Source organism: Haematobia irritans, chromosome 2 (genome assembly GCF_050003625.1).
Source record: "Haematobia irritans isolate KBUSLIRL chromosome 2, ASM5000362v1, whole genome shotgun sequence".
NCBI classification, from domain to species: Eukaryota; Metazoa; Arthropoda; class Insecta; order Diptera; family Muscidae; genus Haematobia; species Haematobia irritans.
In genome coordinates this window covers 198,584-211,556 of record NC_134398.1, presented here as the reverse complement: position 1 = coordinate 211,556, position 12,973 = coordinate 198,584, and the positions used below count along the sequence as shown (strand labels likewise).

At 34.7% G+C, this 12,973-nt stretch overlaps 1 protein-coding gene and 1 long non-coding RNA gene across 3 annotated transcripts in view; one reads left to right on the top strand and one right to left on the bottom strand.

The window, feature by feature from the left end:
• Window positions 1-11,177, bottom strand: part of LOC142223159 (uncharacterized) — a 106,010-nt gene extending 94,833 nt beyond the window's left edge. Inside the window, exon 1 of one of the 2 annotated variants that reach the window (XM_075292997.1) lies at window positions 10,760-11,177. The gene's annotated coding sequence lies outside the window, so the exon portion shown is untranslated. The remainder of the gene's footprint in view (window positions 1-10,759) is intronic. The other variant, XM_075292995.1, reaches the window with a different exon arrangement.
• LOC142227038 (uncharacterized) lies at window positions 2,021-2,529 on the top strand. Its single transcript, XR_012719786.1, has 2 exons — window positions 2,021-2,258; window positions 2,316-2,529. It is a non-coding gene; the product is annotated as an uncharacterized LOC142227038 (long non-coding RNA).
• Window positions 11,178-12,973: the final 1,796 nt, after the last annotated feature.

The window sequence follows — 12,973 nt, the reverse complement described above, 5'->3', positions numbered from 1 at the left end:
CACGAAGACAACCTGTAGATCCTATTTCCAGATCACCCATTTCAACTTAAAAAGGGGAGATGTTGGGGGTAACCCTACATCTTACATAAACATCTTATATAATATGTATTACAATCTGGTAGCTCTATTGTCAGAGCGCGCACACATACTTAAGTAATTGAATTTCATCATCTTTTGTTCTAGAAGCATCTAAGCAGGCATAAAACTTCTACAAAATAAATAATAAGTTTTCTTTTGTTCATATACAAAAAGGCTAACATCTCCAGTAATTATTATACCCTTCACCACTACTGTGGTACAGGGTATAATAAATTTGTGCATTTGTATGTAACGCCAAGAAGGAAAAGTCTGAGACCCATCGTTTAGTATACCGATCGTCTTAGAATTAAATTCTGATTCGATTTAGCGATGTCCGTCTGTCTGTCTGTCTGTTGATGTATTTTTGTGTGCAAAGTACAGCTCGCAGTTTTAGTCCGATTGTCCTAAAATTTGGTATAGGGTCCTGTTTTGGCTCAAAGACGATCCCTATTGATTTTGGAAAAAATCGGTTCAGATTTAGATATAGCTGCCATATATATTTTTCACCGATCTGGTCATAATTGGCGTGTATATCAACCGATTCCGTACATCCGAATGTTTTATGAGTCTCGAAAACCTTGCAAAATATCAGCCAAATCGGTTCAGATTTAGATATAGCTCCCATATATAGCTTTCGCCCGATTTACACTCATTTGCCCACAGAGGCCAATTTTTTGCTCCGATTTAGAAATTTTGCACAGGGAGTAGAATTAGCATTATAGCTATGCGTGTCAAATTTGGTTGAAATCGGTTCAGATTTAGATATAGCTCCCATATATAGCTTTCGCCCGATTTACACTCAAATGACCACAGAGGCCAATTTTTTGCTCCGATATAGTTGAAATTTTGCACAGGGAGTAGAATTAGCATTGTAGCTATGCGTGCCAAATTTGGTTGAAATCGGTTCAGATTTAGATATATCTGCCATATATAGCTTTCGCCCGATTTACACTCATATGACCACAGAGGCCAATTTTTAACTCCGATTTAGTTGAAATTTTTCACAGGGAGTAGAATTAGCTTTGTAGATATGCGTGTCAAATTTGGTTGACATCCGTTCAGATTTAGATATAGCTCCATGTTTTTCTGATTTCGACAAAAATGGTCAAAATACCAAAATTTTCCTTGTAAAATCGCCACTGCTTAGTCGAAAAGTTGTAAAAATGACTAATTTTCCAAAACTTCTAATACATATATATCGAGCGATAAATCATAAATAAACTTTTGCGAAGTTTCCTTAAAATTGCTTCAGATTTAAATGTTTCCCATATTTATACCCTGCGCCACACTGTGAAACAGGGTATTATAAGTTAGTGCATATGTTTGTAACATCCAGAAGGAGACGAGATAGACACATGGTGTCTTTGGCAATAATGCTCAGGGTGGGTCCCTGAGTCGATATAACCATGTCCGTCCGTCCGTCCCTCCGTCCGTCTGTCTGTGAACAAATTTTTGTGATCAAAGTCTAGCTCGCAATTTAAGTCCAATTATAAGTTAGTGCATATGTTTGTAACATCCAGAAGGAGACGAGATAGACACATGGTGACTTTGGCAATAATGCTCAGGGTGGGTCCCTGAGTCGATATAACCATGTCCGTCCGTCCGTCCCTCCGTCTGTCTGTGAACAAATTTTTGTGATCAAAGTCTAGCTCCCAATTTAAGTCCAATCGCCTTCAAATTTGGCACATGTTCCTAATTTGGGTCAGAATAGAACCCTATTGATTTTGGAAGATATCGGTTAAGATTTAGATATAGCTCCCATATATATCTTTCGCCCGATATGCACTAATATGGACCCAGCAGCCAGAGTTTTATACCGATTTGCTTGAAATTTTGTACAAACATAACACTTAGTCGTATAGTCAAGTGTGAAAAATTTGATTGAAATGGGTTCAGATTTAGATATAGCTCCCATATATATCTTTCGCCCGATATGGACTTACCCTGCCAGCATTTCAAAGTTCCATTTCAACCTCATCGTTACCACAGACTCGTAAATGTCACTTCAACCATCATGAAAAGGTACATCAAAAAGTACATGCAAGTAATTTGCCATCCCTACTGTTAAAAAAGCCATTATTTTGTGAAACGCCAAGCGCAACCAGCTTGTTATATTTTAATTAAATAAAAACGAAAATAAAGTTCTGAAAACATAGATTATACGCTTAAAATTGTGAAAGGTATATTGGTGAACAATTTGGTGATTTTCCAAATGGAATAAAGTGATTGTTTTTCAGATATTTTACAGACACGCTGCCTCCATGGAATAAAAACACTGGTTGATAGACGCAGCAACATGTAACTCGCTACTTGTAACTCAACATCATCATTAATGCCAAAAATTATGTTAAATGTAATGTGATAGTGGTATAAATGTTATATTTTTAAGAATTTGTAAATGTTTAATCAAATTAATAAATATCTAAACAAACGTGTTTTACTCGACCACAATGATTCTTTTACAACTATCTTAAAATGCACTTTTTCTGATTGTTTGGAGGGTCCCTTATTGGCGTCGTTCTAAATTGATCTATAAAGGCACCTAATAATTGCACTCATGCGAAACATTTTTGTAGTAACTTGGCGTGGTACAACTTCTCAATAGTGACGGCGCTTTTCCGACGAGTTTTTGATGTCGTATATGATTGTTTTCGACGTAGTGGGGATTCTCAAAAGAGTCCCCAAATTCAAAAAAATGTTGGCAGGGTATATGGACCCAGAAGCCAGATTTTCGGCCGAATTTGGTTGAAATTTTGCACTAGGAGTACAATTAGTAGTATAGTCAAGTGTGCAAAATTTGATTGAAATCGGTTCAGATTTAGATATAGCTCCCATATATATCTTTCGCCCGATATGGACTAATATGGTCCTAAAAGCCCGAGTTTTGGCCCAATTTGGTTGAAATTTTGCACAGAGAGTAGATTTAACATTGTAGCTATGCGTGGCAAATTAGGTTGAAATCGATTCAGATTTAGATATAGCTCCCATATATATCTTTCGCCCGATATGCACTTATATGGGCCCAGAAGCCAGAGTTTTATCCCGATTAGCTTGAAATTTTGCACAAGGAGTACAATTGGTAGTATAGTCATGTGTGCCAAATTTGATTGAAATCGGTTCAGATTTAGATATAGCTTCCATATATGTTTTTCGCCCGATATGGACTTATATGGCCCCAGAAGCCAGAGTTTTGATCCAATTTGGTTGAAATTTTGCACTAGGAGTACAATTAGTAATATAGTCATGTGTGCCAAATTTAATTGAAATCGGTTCAGATTTAGATATAGGTCCCATATATATGTTTTTCTGATTTCGACAAAAATGGTAAAAATACCAACATTTTCCTTGTTAAATCGCCACTGCTTAGTCGAAAAGTTGTAAAAATGACTCTAATTTTCCTACACTTCTAATACATATATATCGAGCGATAAATCATAAATAAACTTTTGCGAAGTGGTGCAGGGTATAATATAGTCGGCCCCGCCCGACTTTAGACTTTCCTTACTTGTTTTTTTCTATGACATTCGGGCAGAATTTTGATTAACTGCTACATATATTGGAGTCAACGTTATCGTCAGCACCGAGTCACGAAAATGGAAGAATCTTCAGCTGTTTTTGTGGAAGGTTTCGTACTATAGCTCATTTATTCTGGATCTGGCGATTAGAGAAAAAGCACTGAGAGGCATTTTGAAGGCGAAACAGTTCATTTGTATGCTTGTCGACAATAAGCCCCTATGCCAAATTTTACGGCCAGAAAGTCACTACCAGTTATCTACATTTCTCGCATGGCCAACTACGCTGATTTTCTTGGCAATTTTACATACGATGTGGTATACGAATGCAAACGCAGATTTTCTGTCCCGTCCAGTACAAAAGTGAGTGAAACGAAAGGGTACAACCATAGTTGGTGAGTACAAGAAATTTGATTATTTTGCTGTGAAGCAGATAAATCAGCTATCAGTGACAGCCGATTTTCAAGGAGGAAAACCAAAAGATTAACATCAAGAGACTCAAATACAGAAAAGATAATTGGGAACAGCTTAAGAAAATTCATGAAAAAATGGAAGAATCTTCAGCTGTTTTTGTGGAGGGTTTCGTACTGTAGCTCATTTATTCTGGATCTGGCGATTAGAGAAAAAGCACTGAGAGGCATTTTGAAGGCGAAACAGTTCATTTGTATGCTTGTCGACAATAAGCCCCTATGCCAAATTTTACGGCCAGAAAGTCACTACCAGTTATCTACATTTCTCGCATGGCAAACTACGCTGATTTTCTTGGCAATTTTACATACGATGTGGTATACGAATGCAAACGCAGATTTTCTGTCCCGTCCAGTACAAAAGTGAGTGAAACGAAAGGGTACAACCATAGTTGGTGAGTACAAGATATTTGATTATTTTGCTGTGAAGCAGATAAATCAGCTATCAGTGACAGCCGATTTTCAAGGAGGAAAATCAAAAGATTAACATCAAGAAACTCAAATACAGAAAAGATAATTGGGAACAGCTTAAGAAAATTCATGAAAAAATCAAATTTATCAAATAGAGTAAGTCATTTACGACAGAAAGACAATTGGATCACTTCTTTACCTTGCCGGCAATTCTAAACGAGATATAACTTTAGCGATTTAAATGTTATCAAGAAAATTGGTAATGCCAACAAAACAGATTGGAATGAAGTCAAAAGAGAACCGGACTTGATTTGGTAAGACCAGAAACCGTGTCCGAGATGGAACATGTACGGGACTATATGAAGAAAAAGGATGGACCGTGCATAGGATTTGACGTGGGTAATGAAGAATACTTTGCGCTACCAGACAATATGGGTAGTAAATCGCAGAAGGGTGTTGTGTCGAAGAGGCTTGAACATGGTCACTACGAGATCTAAGTAGGAGGGTAGCATGTAAGAAGACATGTAGACCAAATACGAGGCACAGGCTTAGGAAGCTGAGCTGTTGAGAAAAATTAGTCATGTCACGAGGAAGAAAGTGAGATCGATGTAGTGAATGGACCGACAAAGGGGAACAATCAAGAAACGTGTAATACCAATCAATATCAACGAGAGACATCTGGCCATCGAACTGAACTAAACCCACCAAACAGAGAAAGTATTCAGTCCACTATCCCTGCCAACATTTTTTTAATTTGGGGGCGCTTCCGAGAATCCCCATTAGTCGAAAACAGTCGTATACGATATCTAAAACTCCTCGGAAAAGCGCCATCACTATTGAGAAGTTGCACCACGCCAAGTTACTACAAAAAAGTATCGCATGAGTACAATTATTAGGTGTCCTTCTGGATACATTTAGAAGGACGCCAATAAGGGTTCCTTCAAACAATCAGAGAAAGTGCATTTTAAGATAGTTGTAAAAGAATCATTGTGGTCAAGTAAAGCATAATTGTTTAGATGTTTATTAATCTTATTAAACATTTATAAATTCTCATAAATATAACATTTATACGACTATCACATCACATTTAACATATTTTTATGCATTAAAAAAATATTGATGTTGAGTTACAAGTTGCAAGTTAGCGTCTATCAGCCAGTGCTTTTATTCCCAATGGAGGCAGAGTGTCTGGAAAAATATTTTAAACACTATCACTTTATTCCATTCGGAAAGTCAAAAATTGTTCACCAATATACCTTTTACAATTTTAAGCGAAATAACTATGTTTTCAGCACTCCACTATCGTTTTTATTTAAATAAATTATAAGAAGCTAGTTGTGCTTGGTGTTTCACAAAATATAAAATGGCTCTTGTAACAATAGTGATGGCAAAATACTTTCATGCGAATAGTGATGGCAAAATACTATCACAGTTGGCGATTGTTGCAGTGTCACTTACGAGTCTGTGGTAGCGATGAGGATGAAACAGAACTTTGAAATGCTGGCAGGGTATTGGGGTTTTGGACTGATGACGAATTTGCGAGCGAACAAGAATACTTTGCGCTACCAGACAATATGGGTAGTAAATGGCAGAAGGGTGTTGTGGCGAAGAGGCTTGAACAAATTACCCATGTCACGAAGAAGAAAGTAAGATCGATGTAGTGAATGGTCCGACAAAGGGGAACAATCAAGAAACGTGTAATACCAATCAATATCAACGAGAGACATCTGCACCCTCAAAAAAAATCGCTTCTTTAACATATGTTCCAAACATATTTTGCAGGAAGCATATATATTATTGCATACTGCCGAAACATTAATATGTTTGTTTTATGTGAACATATTATATGTTTGGAAGCATTTTGAGCCAAAAATATTATATGCTTGGAAGAATTTTTCCCAAACACGATTGTGCTCAATCCCTAACATACTCGTAATTTTCACTTCCACGAAATTTTTTAGTTATTGGCACCTTTCTCTGTAATACAAATAATGTTGAAGAAATTATTCACTTTTATAATTTTTTTAAATTTTACCTTTCGCCTGCACGGAGAATCGAACCGGGGACCATACAGTTTGTAAGCCAACACACTATCCACTGGGCTACGTAGCTGTTATAGTCACCAGTAGATAATTATCGTTTTAAGTTACATTTATATAGCATAGTTTGCAGCGCCCACAAGCCCATGCAAACATAACATTATTTAACAGAAACATACATTTGTTTGCCACGTGGAGCAGTGGTTAGCATGTCTGCCTTGCATGCAAAGGGTCGTGGGTTCAATCCCTGCTCCGACCGAACATTTTTTTTTTTTTTTTTTTTTAATTTACACATTTATATTTATACTATATTAATTTTTTTAAATGAAACATCGAAATGTGCGTTATTAAAGATTTATAGTCAGGAACAGTGCTTGATATAAACGAAATTGAATGATTTTTGGATAAAATATTATTTTTTATTGCAAAAATAACAATCTTTAATAAAAAACTGTTTTTGTACAAAACTTTAAAATTTGGAAGGAATTCAAAAACTAACAAAAGAAGAACGTGGAGTCGAGTATAAACATACATACATAATTTTATAATATAAACATAAATTTATTTAGGAGTGAACAGTTTTTTACTAGCATTTACACCATCGCTCTAAAATTCCTTTTATTTTTCTTTAATAATTCATTTTAAAGAAAATAAACTTTTTAAATTGTTTTAGCTGTAAAAGTCGAACTTAATGCCCGCTTTTATATTTGATGGTGTCCGTCAACTCCTCGTGGACTACTTTTTAATAAAGAGAAACTAAACTTTGTTTTTTTTACATTTTACTGTGTAATTTTTCACTATTTCCTCCTATTTCATTTTACCGTCCCAACTCTAAAAAGAGTATAGTGCCCTTTCGTTATTTTTATGAAGACCCCTGATTTCTTTTAACGAACCAAGAAAAAAATAATGTCAAAATGATAAACAAAACACATGTCCACACATACATAAAATGCTGCTCTCAAGGTGAAAACATAAGCTGTTTGTTTTTCAAATGTCTATTCTCTTGGTTCAGAATGTATATTCTCTTTATTCAAATTAAATAATATTTAGACTTAAACATATCAAATTTTTGGCCTTATCATAAAACAGTTTTCCGAAACAACATACAAGCGATTTCACAGAAATTGTTATCTTTTGACTCTTTTGCTGTGTTATATTGATATCTTTCGTCAACTCTCCCGGTTTCCATCTCTATTTCTCTCTATACTCTCTCTGTCGCTTTGAATAAAATATCACAACATATGTATGTTTAGTTGAAATTTGTAAATTTATATATGTTTGTATTCACACATATGATTTTTATGAAACATTCATGCCCCAAACATAATATATTCTAACATATTAACATAGATGTCCCAAACATTTAGTGTTAGTTTAGGAAAATTACATGTTCGCACTTAAATATATTGTGGTTTAAAATCGTGCCCGAAACACAATTTGTTTATATCGGAACATATGAAAAACATATTTTTCTAACAGTGTGGCCATCGAACTGAACTAAATCCACCAAACAGAGAAAGTATTTAGTCCACTATCTGGGTTTGAGACTGATGACGAATTTGCGAGCGAACATGCTTTAGAATGCATAAAAAATTATAAAAATATTTATTTTCAACACGAAAAAACAAAGTATCACAAATGGAAAAAATTTCGCAAATTTTTCGCATTTTTTGGTTTTGTATGGAGTTTCAACGCGAAAACCGAACAGAGTACCGGCCTTTAAGAAGTGATGGAAATTCAGCGCAACGGCTGTTAAAATGGTGGACATCTGTCCTATATATACTGTGCCATTTTTTGGCGACGCTTTTTTTTGCTGGGTTATAGTAAGCTTTTGGAACGTATTTCACCAAATGAAAAATGTTCACCAAATATTTTCATTTTTTTATATAAAGGTGAGTATTAAGTTCGAGTTTAGCCGCTAAAATTGCTAAAGTGAAAACTAAATCAGTAAGAAAAATGCATGAAATTATACATATTTGTTGCAAATTTTATTATAACTTGATGGGGAAAAGCCCAAAGCAAATTTTCACAAAGTTTGTATTCCTTAAAATGGATTATTAAAGAAAAGTAATCGTGAAAAAATCATGTTTTTAGCGGCTAAACTCGAACTTAATACCCACCTTAAAGGTGAGTATTAAGTTCGAGTTTAGCCGCTAAAATAGCTAAAGTGAAAACTAAATCAGTAAGAAAAATGCATGAAATTATACATATTTGTTGCAAATTTTATTATAACTTGATGGGGAAAAGCCCAAAGCAAATGTTCACAAAGTTTGTATTCCTTAAAATGGATTATTAAAGAAAAGTAATCGTGAAAAAATGACGTTTTTAGCGGCTAAACTCGAACTTAATACCCACCTTATATCATAATCGACTTTTTAGTTTAAGTGTATGCGTAACAAAAGACATAAGCTATGGTGACACAAGGCAAATATTTTACCAAAATGAGTGTCAAACATTTTTCCAGAAATATTTTCCAAATATATGGATACGGTTTTTTTGAAAATAATCCTACAACGATGTTAGATATCCAATATGAGCTAAAAATGTCTGTTGGTTTGGCTGTGGCGATGGATTCTTTTTAGATTTCTGTCACATATTTTCCCAGTGTGACTATAGCAATACACTAACTAACTGTGGCTTATTTTAGGCCCGCAAACTAAATTAAATTTCATACAAATTACACCTTAAAACGGCTTCCCAGAAAAAGATGAATATATGTACGGTACAAAATAATGTATCCATGTGGAAGAGTAACAACATAAAATGCTGCACAGAATTCGAGATTAGGCAGCAACAGTATTCAATGTGAATGTACACACACTCGTAATATATATATGCTATGCGTTGAATATATGTTATGATTAGCAAGGACACAGTTAAACTTCTATTGGAAACACGCAATAAATTATATACATTTTTTGAAAAAATAGGCATAATAATCCAACGTTTTGGCTTACAGGGTACAATTCAAAACGCAGTGTGTATAGTATAATTTCATTGAAATTATTTTGTGTAAATACACTGGGATTTTCTATATTTTTAAAGTAATGTAAATTTGCTCAAACTCTTCCCTTACCGTACACAGTTTTCAATGTTTATGTTTATACCATCGCAAGTATTCTAATATGACTTTTACAATTTCTTTTAAAATAAACGTAGGAAATTCACACAATCTTAGATGCTATGTGTACATATGTATGAAATAACATGATTTTGATACATATATGTTTATTGTCATTAAGTTTGTGAATTGATTTCTAGAGGAAAGAGTATTTATATATACATATATATATAAAGGGTGATTCTTTTGAGGTTAGGATTTTCATGCATTAGTATTTGACAGATCACGTGGGATTTCAGACATGGTGTCAAAGAGAAAGATGCTCAGTATGCTTTGACATTTCATCATGAATAGACTTACTAACGAGCAACGCTTGCAAATCATTGAATTTTATTACCAAAATCAGTGTTCGGTTCGAAATGTGTTTCGCGCTTTACGATGAGGCTCATTTCTGGTTGAATGGCTACGTAAATAAGCAAAATTGCCGCATTTGGAGTGAAGAGCAACCAGAAGCCGTTCAAGAACTGCCCATGCATCCCGAAAAATGCACTGTTTGGTGTGGTTTGTACGCTGGTGGAATCATTGGACCGTATTTTTTCAAAGATGCTGTTGGACGCAACGTTACGGTGAATGGCGATCGCTATCGTTCGATGCTAACAAACTTTTTGTTGCCAAAAATGGAAGAACTGAACTTGGTTGACATGTGGTTTCAACAAGATGGCGCTACATGCCACACAGCTCGCGATTCTATGGCCATTTTGAGGGAAAACTTCGGAGAACAATTCATCTCAAGAAATGGACCGGTAAGTTGGCCACCAAGATCATGCGATTTGACGCCTTTAGACTATTTTTTGTGGGGCTACGTCAAGTCTAAAGTCTACAGAAATAAGCCAGCAACTATTCCAGCTTTGGAAGACAACATTTCCGAAGAAATTCGGGCTATTCCGGCCGAAATGCTCGAAAAAGTTGCCCAAAATTGGACTTTCCGAATGGACCACCTAAGACGCAGCCGCGGTCAACATTTAAATGAAATTATCTTCAAAAAGTAAATGTCATGGACCAATCTAACGTTTCAAATAAAGAACCGATGAGATTTTGCAAATTTTATGCGTTTTTTTAAAAAAAAAAGTTATCAAGCTCTTAACAAATCACCCTTTATATGTATATACACACACGTATAAATTGACTTACTTTTACTTCACCATTATTCTGCCCAAAGCACATATAAAACTAATCTAAATTTATGAATGTGTTACATATGTGTGTTTCAACGCTAATGTTAGACACTTGTAGTTAATTTGTCCAACGCAGATTATTAAAATATTCGACCAACTCATGAATCAACAAGGGAGTAGTGAATAAGACTCAACTACAGCAGTAATTTGTGTATAGTACAACATTCCATTGCATACTTCAAGGCGAATATTGTATATTAACGGATCCACTTTCATGTATTTAACTTGTTTGGAGCAGTTTTGTTTAAATTAGTTTTCTCACTATTTTCTTAATATCAGGCTACAAGTTTGCGCAATTGTTGAATTACACATAAAAATTTATCGTTAACAACTGTTTTTTTACACACGACAGCTTCGTAAGAGCAAAAGTTACTAAAACGGTTAAAGTGACAGGTCAGAACGGCAAAAAGTAATCTCATTGCCATTTACGAGAAGGAAGAAAAGCAGGAAGTGAGGAGCAAAAGAGAGTAACCGAAGGAAGTATATGTGCAGTGTTACCCTTGTGTTTCAAAACGGCTTTGTATTATAAATCCAAAGACAATAGGGCTGTTTTCTTTCTGCACTGTTGACCAGTGCTAAAAGAAAACGCAAAAATGGTTTCAGTTCAAATTTCGATTTTGATTGTCAACACTTGGTTCCCCAACTGTCAAAATAAAATTTATTGTTTACAAATAAAAAAAGATGGTTGAAAATTTAGATTTAAACTAATAAGATATTAATTAAAACTCAAGAGCGATTATTTCTCATTTTTATGATACCCCAACTTTAAAACCATCGATTTTTCAATAAGTTAATTATAATTATTGCCGGTCATTTTATTGAATTATATCAAAAACAGAGCATAATAGAGACAAGGCCTGGTCGATTATCTTTGACGAATTGTCCAAATGAAAGCGTTGTCATTTCAATGAAGCTTATTTTATTGGAAGTTGTTAGAGATGTTACAGCTAAAGTTGGGTCTCCAGATATTTCCTCATGATTCGATACATACTCTTGCGTCCACTAGCACTAATGTTGCGACATTTACAACAATAGCATAATTAACTGCATCTATTTTTATCAATTTTGAGAGCTTGGGAAGAATACATCAATTTTTGTAGCGGCACGATAATATCACAAAATACAAACAAATATTTTGTATTTGTTTATTTACTTTTTCTTTCTTTTTAATGTTGCGACATTTACAACAATAGCATAATTAACTGCATCTATTTTTATCAATTTTGAGAGCTTGGGAAGAATACATCAATTTTTGTAGCGGCACGATAATATCACAAAATACAAACAAATATTTTGTATTTGTTTATTTACTTTTTCTTTCTTTTTCTTTTCTGTATGTGACATTCACTTGAGATGTGTTCCTTTCCCAGCATTACTTTAGTTGCCACTTCATATTTTGACAACTACAAAATTCCCATATCATGGTGACTCTGGTGCGACTTGCACTGATAGATGTTCTGGATAGAACACCAGTGCAACGAATCCCATATAAATGTTGCAACCAGTTCAAAAAGAAAACAGCCCTAATGTAGAAAAAGACGCAGCCTGGTTCTCTGAGCGAAAGAAAACAAATGTCAAGGTGTAGAGGGCTATGAGAAAAATGTGCTTTACGTGTCAATTGTTTTCCAAGGCTGCTCTGCCCAGGTATAAACTAAAACAGGAATATTCTCAAAAACCCTTAATAAATACATATCCACTTTAACATACACATGCACTCTATTTAAATTTTCCATAATCGTTTGGTATTGGCTTTTGGTATCACCGGTGTTGCGGACGAAGCGTTGCTTTGATACATTAGCAGCTATAATTTCAAATTGTCTGCCAAAAATTTAATAGAATGAAAACATTTATAAAAAATAACATTTGTTATTACAAAGTAGGTTCTAAACCCTATTTTTCTTACGTTTTGTAAAACCGGCAGATAACAGAACAGCCTACGCAAACTGTATGATATTTGAGAGAAACGCCGACAAAAATTGAATGATATTAGAGAAATTTTCCTCATGTCTGCCGCCTACGGACGCAGTTTCGCTTCACATTTTCGTTCTCATGTATTTCCTACTCTCTGATGCCACATTTACGATTTTAAAAAGCTGACCGGTGATACATTTTTGGACAATTAACTGTTTAATTTACATCCTATTATGAGTTTAAAATGGTTATTTTGTTA